Here is an 8,016-nt window from a genome sequence, read left to right as displayed (position 1 = left end):
AGTCTTTATATTATTTAGAAATTCAAAAATCTATATCCAATTCTTATAAAATTTCAATTTAGCCCTAAATTAAAATACTCAAAAAGTTAACCCCCTACTTTCGAGTGTGACATGCAAATTTCTCTCTAAGTCTAATACTTTTGTATCTTTATCCGTTATGTGTGCTGGATATCCATACATCGTAAGATGAATTTGGTTAGTCTTTCAATCATTTTCATCTCAAATGAAGTTTTAGGTGCAAATTTGATCGATACATCGATCAGAAGATAGCAAGTCATTTGCAGTGCATAACCTCAAAGCTTACCGATAATAATTAATTTCATCTACTACTTTCGTCATGATTAATCTGGACCGATCCAGGACGCATATTTAGTTTTGGTGGACGAGTCTCCAAGCGAAGATTTTTTTGCATATACAAGGACTCGAATCTAAGACCATGCTTAAGCGCTATCAAGCAGCTTACCACTTGAAACAAACCTCGTTGATATTTCATCTTCACTTTATTAAAATAAAAAAGTAGTCTTTTTATTTTAATTTATTAGAATTTGATCTTTGTAGTTTATAAATTTATAAAATCAGTTCAATTGAATATTATCAAACATTGCTTTTAAATCATTCACATGAAAAATTAATAGTTCAATAATTTATATGTAATGAACTTTAAAAAAATAATCATTCAAGAATTTGTTTATGTAAACAAATTAATTAAAAAAAGCATTTTCAAAGTTCACGTGTTTAAAGACAGTTAAGTTAATTTCTCAATTTTTATAAAGCAGAAGGATCAAATTCTCACAAAAGTGAAGTAGAGGGATACAATTAAGAATTAGATCTATCAAAGCCTGGGTATCCATTCGGGAGATTTTTGGAATTTACCGGATGCTATAAAATCAATACCCTAGTGCCGCCTACTCACTTTGTTGAGGCTGACAAAATTGGCTATAAAAACTAAAACCCTAGTGTCGCCTCCTTCTCGATCTTCACTTCATCCGGGTTTACAAATCCGTGAAGCTTGTTCCTCGAGGGAAATTTTCAGTTGGAATATCTTTTCTTGTTCGGTTTGAAAACTGTGAGTGTTCTTCACGTTTTAAGTTTTTATCACTGAATGTCATTGCTAATTTCTAAGCCTCTGCTACAAGTTGTCTAGTTTTATTGAAGAAATGTTATTCATTATTTATCTTTGTTTTTAAAATTTAGTTGATTTATTTTTAATTTTAGTTGATTTGTGTTATTTTGTGCATAACTATTTTCATGCGTGGGATTTTGTTTATGGCTTTTATATTATTTTTCTAAAAATTTGAATCTGTCTGTAACTCTTTCTATTTACTTGCCTTTTTTCCTTGAATACAAGGAAAATTATCTCATAAAAATATGTGTTTCATTTATTTTGAAGAAAGCAAACTTTTAATCATATGTTATTAAGCAATAGCTTTAAGTTGTTGTCAAAGTTCTTTTAATTTAGCTAATCCATGTTCGTTTTACCGCAGATCAATAATAAAAATGGTTCAATATAATTTTAAGAAAATCAGTGTTGCGCCAAATGGGAAGGACTTAGTAGATATTATTCTCTCCCGTACCCAACGACAAACACCTACTGTTGTCCACAAAGGGTATGCAATTTCCCCGTCTCCGCCAGTTTTCTATGCGCAAAGTGAAGTACACCCAACAGAATTTTCATGAGAAGCTTTCAACAATAATTGAAGAGTTCCCTCGCCTTGATGATATCCATCCATTTTATGGTGATCTTCTTCATGTCCTCTATAACAAGGATCACTACAAACTTGCTCTTGGCCAAATAAATACAGCTAGGAATCTCATTAGCAAGATTGCTAAAGATTATGTCAAGCTTTTAAAGTATGGTGACTCACTATACCAATGCAAGTCCCTTAAGGTTGCTGCTCTTGGTCGTATGTGTACTGTCATAAGTCTGGCTTAACTTGAGCAGATTAGGCAAACATATGGCAAGGCTTCCATCAATTGATCCAAATACTCGGACCATCTTGATTTGTGGGTACCCTAATGTTGGTAAGAGTTCCTTTATGAACAAAATCACTAGGGCTGATGTGGATGTCCAGCCTTATGCTTTCACTACCAAGTCACTCTTTGTGGGTCATACTGATTTCAAGTACCTCAGGTATCAAGTAATTGATACACCAGGAATTTTGGACCGGCCATTTGAAGATCGAAACATTATTGAGATGTGCAGTATTACAGCATTGGCTCACCTACGAGCTGCAGTGTTGTTCTTTTTGGATATATCTGGGTCATGTGGGTACAGCATTGCCCAGCAAGCAGCACTTTTTCACAGCATTAAATCTCTCTTCATGAACAAACCCTTTATCATTGTTTTCAATGAGACTGATCTGCTGTCATTTGATGGCATATCTGAGGAAGACAGGAAGTTGGTCATGGAGATGAAAGCTGAAGCCTTGAAGACTGTGATTGGTCAAGGAGGTAAGCCTGAAAATGAAGAAGGGGTGCTATTCACTATGAGCACTTTGACTGAGGATGGGGTGATTGCTGTGAAGAATTCTGCTTGTGAAAGGTTATTGAATCAAAGGGTTGAATTGAAGATGAAATCAAAAAAAATAAATGACTGCCTTAATAGGTTTCATGTTGCACTACCAAAACCACGGGATCAGAAGGAGAGGCCTCCTTGCATACCTCAGGCAGTTTTGGAAGCTAAAGCTAAGCAAGCAGCAGAGGAGAAGAAGAGAAAAACTGAAAAGGATTTGGAGGAGGAGGAGGAGAATGGTGGTGCTGGTGTATACTCTGCTAGCTTGAAGAAGAACTATTTATTGGCAAATGATGAATGGAAAGAGGATGTACTGCCTGAAATTCTAGATGGTCACAATGTGTATGACTTTATTGGCCCAGATATCTTGTTACGACTTGAAGAGCTGGAGCGTGAAGACGGTCTTCGGCAAGAGGAGGAAGGTGATGACTTTGAGATGGATGGTGAAGAATTATCGCCTGAAGAGCAAGAAGCACTAGCTGAGATCAGGAAAAAGAAAAACTTGCTTATTCAACAGCATAGGATTAAGAAAAGCACTGCAGAAAGTCGGCCTGTTGTACCTAGAAAATTTGACACAGATAGAAAGTTCGACACAGAGAGAATGGGCAGGCAGCTATCTTCTTTGGGGCTGGATCCCTCTCTTGCAATTAATCGTGCTCGTAGCAAATCGAGGGGCCAGAAAAGGGAGCGATCTATTGAGATGGGAGAGGCTGATGGTGATGATGCTATGGATATAGATGGAAATCAAGCAAGCAAAAAGCTACGACTGAGGTCTATGTCTCGGTCCAGGTCAAGGTCACGACCTCCTATTAGTGAAGTTGTACCTGGAGAGGGCTTGAAGGATTCTGCTCAAAAGGTAAAGGCAATTAAATTGGCAAAGAAATCCGTTATGAAGAGGAACAAGAATACTCGCCGTGGAGAGGCTGATAGAGTTATTCCTACATTGAAACCAAAGCACCTGTTCTCGGGAAACTTTCCATTGGAAAGACCCAAAGACGTTAAGAGACGTGTAAGTCTAGCACATGCATTCTATCTTGGTTTAATAATGTGCCATAATCCATTCATTCTCTGTTCATGGTCGTTTTATTGTTATTATAAGGATTGTTTGAATGTGGATGAACATGAGATGATTGCTCATTTTATTTTGCCTCGCAGGAGATCAAATTATGTTTGGGCGAGAAAGAAGCTTTATTTTGTGCGTCTAGAAACCTTGGTTATGTGTTTCGTTTTTTTGGCTTTAATTTTGTTGGTCAGTCTTGAGATTGTGGCTGTTTGAGTGCTGTGGCATTCAGTTTTAAATTTGGAGACGCTTCAAATTTTGTTGGTTGGCTTGTAATTTTCAATTATGTTGGCAGTATATCGTGTCTTATAAACAAAATACTGTTGGAACTTCACAATAATTATTATAAATTAATAAATTAAAAGTTAAAATCGAATTCTTATGGTAAATTACGTGAAATATGAAATATAATTGAAATAAAAATTCTATATTTTCAATCTATTATAATTAAATTATTGTAATAAATGAAAATTTTATTCCTAAACAAATTGATAATTTAAATTAATCAATTCTCAATTTATTTATATTTAAAATGATTTTAACTTTAAATTAATTTAAATTAATTTAATTCCAAGTGATTCAATTCTGATTGGTTAGCACTAAATATCCAAACTTAAATATACGTTTTAAATAAAGATAAAAAAACCAATTTAAAAAATTGATTGAAATTGACTTGAGTCATAATTCTTTTGATATGAGGTGATCATATGCAAAATTGATTCGAGTTCGAATTGGTGTTGATTTGAACTTGAATTGAACTTGGTTATGTTAGATTTGAACCGGACTTGCATTCAACCTAAGCATACTAAAATTGATATAACCCGAATTGAAATGATATGAACTAAAATTGATATAACCCGAATTGAAATGATATGAGATTTGATTTTACATGACCTATAATTCTTTACTACTGTGATTATGCTTAAATATAAAATGAGTGTGCAAACTATATCACTTTTCACAAATAGTTGGCCAAAAAATTTGTTGAATGATCCCTATGCCTAATATTACAAATTTTATCACTTTAGATACTCGGACTGTGAACGACGTTCATTTTTCCACTGACGTCGATTTTGTTCCTGCCATTCTCCTAGTCATACACCACCATATTTGTTGCCAATTGGACTTTAGAATTGTGTGAGATCGCGATTTTTATCCTAGGGTTTACGGGTATAAAACATTGGTTTTTTATTGATCGACCATCGATCGGTCACAATTTCATAGAGGTTTTGGTCGCAAGGGGAGGTGAGGTCGGGTGGAGCTTCATCGACGGCAAATGACATCAGTTGAAGTGGGTTTAGGGGTTGAAATAAAGGTTTTTAAAGTTTTGGGGTTATTTTGAATTTTTTATTTTTTAAATATAATTTTCAAATTACCACATTTTGACACATGTAACTTAATGGAAGAAATTAACGTCGTTGATGTCTCGGGCACCAAAAGTGATAACGTTTGTAATATTAGACACCGAGATCATTCAAAAAATAGTTTATGCATTTATTCGTGAAAAACGCTATAGTTTGGGAACTTATTTTATATTTAATACTTATGATTAATTATGATCATTAGATTAATAAATTTATTTTTTATAGTGTAATATATAAATATTTTCAAAAGTTCAGTCAAATTAGTAATTCGTGATCGATAAATAATTTAAAAAATAATTCTTCATCATTTAAGGCACATTATTGATTATAAGAATTAGAATAATAAGTGTAATTAGGAATTAGATTAAAAAAATACCTTCTAATAAAATCTATGAATAATTGTATCCCCTTAAACTCCCTCTCATCAAAGACTTCTCAAAAAACAGCGTTGCACGAAATGAAATTCCCCCAACCCCCCCTCAGATCCTTAAATGATGGCTTGAATATCGATATAACTCTTCCCGAATCGACTCAAGAGGTGGTTAAACCTTAAATAAGTGTAGCTCTAATACCAATTGTTGAGTTAATCGATCGACGAAATAGCCAAGAGGAGGGTGAATTGGCAATAAAAATTTTGGTGGAAGCTTTTGCAGAAATTAAAAAATAATTGCACATCGATTTAGAGTGGTTTGATTTTCTCAACCAAAGTTTACGTCCACTCCCTTAGCTATCCACACTAAGGATTTGCTACAAATTCACTAATTTGTCTTTCTTTTGATGACAAAGAGTAACATTACAAATCCCTCAAGAATTATACCCCAAATTCTTTAGAACACTCTCTCCCAAAGAGAATAATACAAATTTCGTAAACTTACAGAAAACCTCACAAGGCAAGATGTTTGTACAATTCTAGAACAAAGAAAGAACACTCAAGAATGAATACAATTGAGAATAAATGGTGTTCTTGAAAGCAAAATGAATATTGGATGAAAATAGGCTTAAAAATGCTAAAACAATAAGTTTAAAGCTTTCTCTTTGATTCTCTCTCAATTCTTGTTTCTTGTTATTGATCAGTGGCTCCTCAGCTTGTTTAAATACACCTTGGATCACTTCTGAACGTTGGGGATTATTGGAGAAGTCAATAGAGCTGTTATGGTGTAATTATCATTTAAAAATATGTTGGGAGTGTAGGTGCATCGGTACACTCTCAAGGGTGTATCGGTACACTATGTGTAAAATTCAAATATTTCGACTGTTATATGACCTAGTGTATCGATACACTCCAGTTGCATCGGTACACTAATTGCATTCAATTTTTTTAGGAGCCAGGAGTGTATCGATGCATTGTTTGTGCATCGGTACACAAAATACATTCGATGTTGGGTGTGCATCGATACATTAAAGAGTGTATTGGAACATCCCTTTGTAAAAATATTTCTTTGGCTCGATTATGGTTCGAAATACTTTGTAAAAATTGTTTCAAAAATATTTTAAGTTTAAAATACAATTTTACACTTTAGTGAGGATTGAAATTGACGTTTACAAATTAGGAGTAATATTTTTGATATTCGAGTAATTTAATCAAATATGTAATTTTAAAATTGAATAAAATCTTAAAATTCAATAGTAATTTATTTGTTATATCGAAACATCAAAATGTTTTCAACAGAAAGAACCATTACTTGGTTGCTTACCCGAAATAGCATATGTTTACTACTAAAAGACCGAATCTTGACATCACTTTCCTCTAAAACAATAAAGTCTTGCCCTTATCCTCCCCAATGCACCAAAATTCATACTTTTACCTTTCTAGATAGAGTTGATCCTTTCTTAACCTGCCATTTCCAAGATAGATGGCTTCAGATTCACTCATTTCCCTTCTTCAAATGATTTTTCAAAGAAACTAAGTCTGGTTTTCAGAGGTTCCTTGAGGATTAACATGGTGTTTCAAAAGAATTTTTAAAAGAAGCTAAGCTTAATTTTTAGAGGTTTCTTGATGTTTTCAAAAAATTTTGGAATAAGCTAAGCATTATTTTCAGGGGTTTCTTGTTGTCTTCGAATGAATTTTAAAAGAAGTTAGGCCTGATTTCAAGGGTTTCTTGATGTCTTCAAACAGATTTTGAAATAAGCTAAGCCTAATTTTTAGAGGTTTCTTGATATCTTTAAATAGATTTTGAAACAAGCTAAGCCTGAGTTTCAGGGGTTTCTTGATGTCTTTAAATGATTTTTTAAATAAGGTAAGCCTAATATTTAGGGGTTTCTTGGTGATAATTGTAAATGATTTTTTTGAAGAAGCCAAGATGGATTTCCAAGGGTTTATTAATGATGAGTCTTTCAGGCCTCATAACATATAGTTGTATTATTCTGGTGATTTTCTATGCATAAATGTCGAAGCTACAATGAACGCTTCCCATACCAGTAGCTATGAGGCTGAGCCAACGTTGAGTTCGTAAGGGATTTCTATAAATTCTAATTTCACTCATTTGGAAGGTTGCGTTCTGTCAGTGTCAAGATTAAAAGTGGATGATCAGTATGTTCTATTTTCGATAAATGGGCGATAGAACTGAAAAAAAATCAATGCAAAGCTTGAAGTGACGAATTCGATGTTAGCAATTGAGCAAACACCTTTAATTCCGGTTGTTTTTAAGGTTCCAACTACCATATTTGGCATGGATGTATCATAGGACTTGTCAAGGAACGCAAATGTTCTATCAGTTTCTGCGGTGGTTAGTTCCAGACAGTAATTGTTGATATTTTGTCAAAAGGTGGCAGGGAGTACACGGTCTTCAGAACTGGAAATGATAGATTCTCTTTTCAAAAACTTTCTGGAAACGATGAAAGCTTTATTGGATTTCTATACAAGTTAAGGCATGAAAACCCAAATTTATCAAGGGTAAAAATTTACTAGGTCAAGATATACCCGTTTGCAGGTCAAGATTAGCAAAAAATGCACTCGGGTGTGACAGAAATGGAAGATAGTTGAACCAAGAAGTGAATGGAGACTTCTCTAATAATGAAGAATGTTTTGGCAAACATTCCCAAGAGATCAAGAAAACATACATTCACACATATTACATGAA

General features: G+C 33.8%; 1 pseudogene; it reads left to right on the top strand.

Moving 5' to 3' along the window:
* The first annotated feature begins 1,285 nt into the window (after positions 1 to 1,285).
* On the top strand, positions 1,286 to 3,805 carry LOC120208760 (annotated as a pseudogene).
* Positions 3,806 to 8,016: the final 4,211 nt, after the last annotated feature.

Source organism: Hibiscus syriacus, unplaced genomic scaffold (genome assembly GCF_006381635.1).
Source record: "Hibiscus syriacus cultivar Baekdansim isolate YM2019G1 unplaced genomic scaffold, ASM638163v2 tig00017446_pilon, whole genome shotgun sequence".
Taxonomy (NCBI): Eukaryota; Viridiplantae; Streptophyta; class Magnoliopsida; order Malvales; family Malvaceae; genus Hibiscus; species Hibiscus syriacus.
The sequence above is the reverse complement of the archived record's forward strand: the minus strand, read 5'-3'. Positions and strand labels throughout refer to the sequence as shown.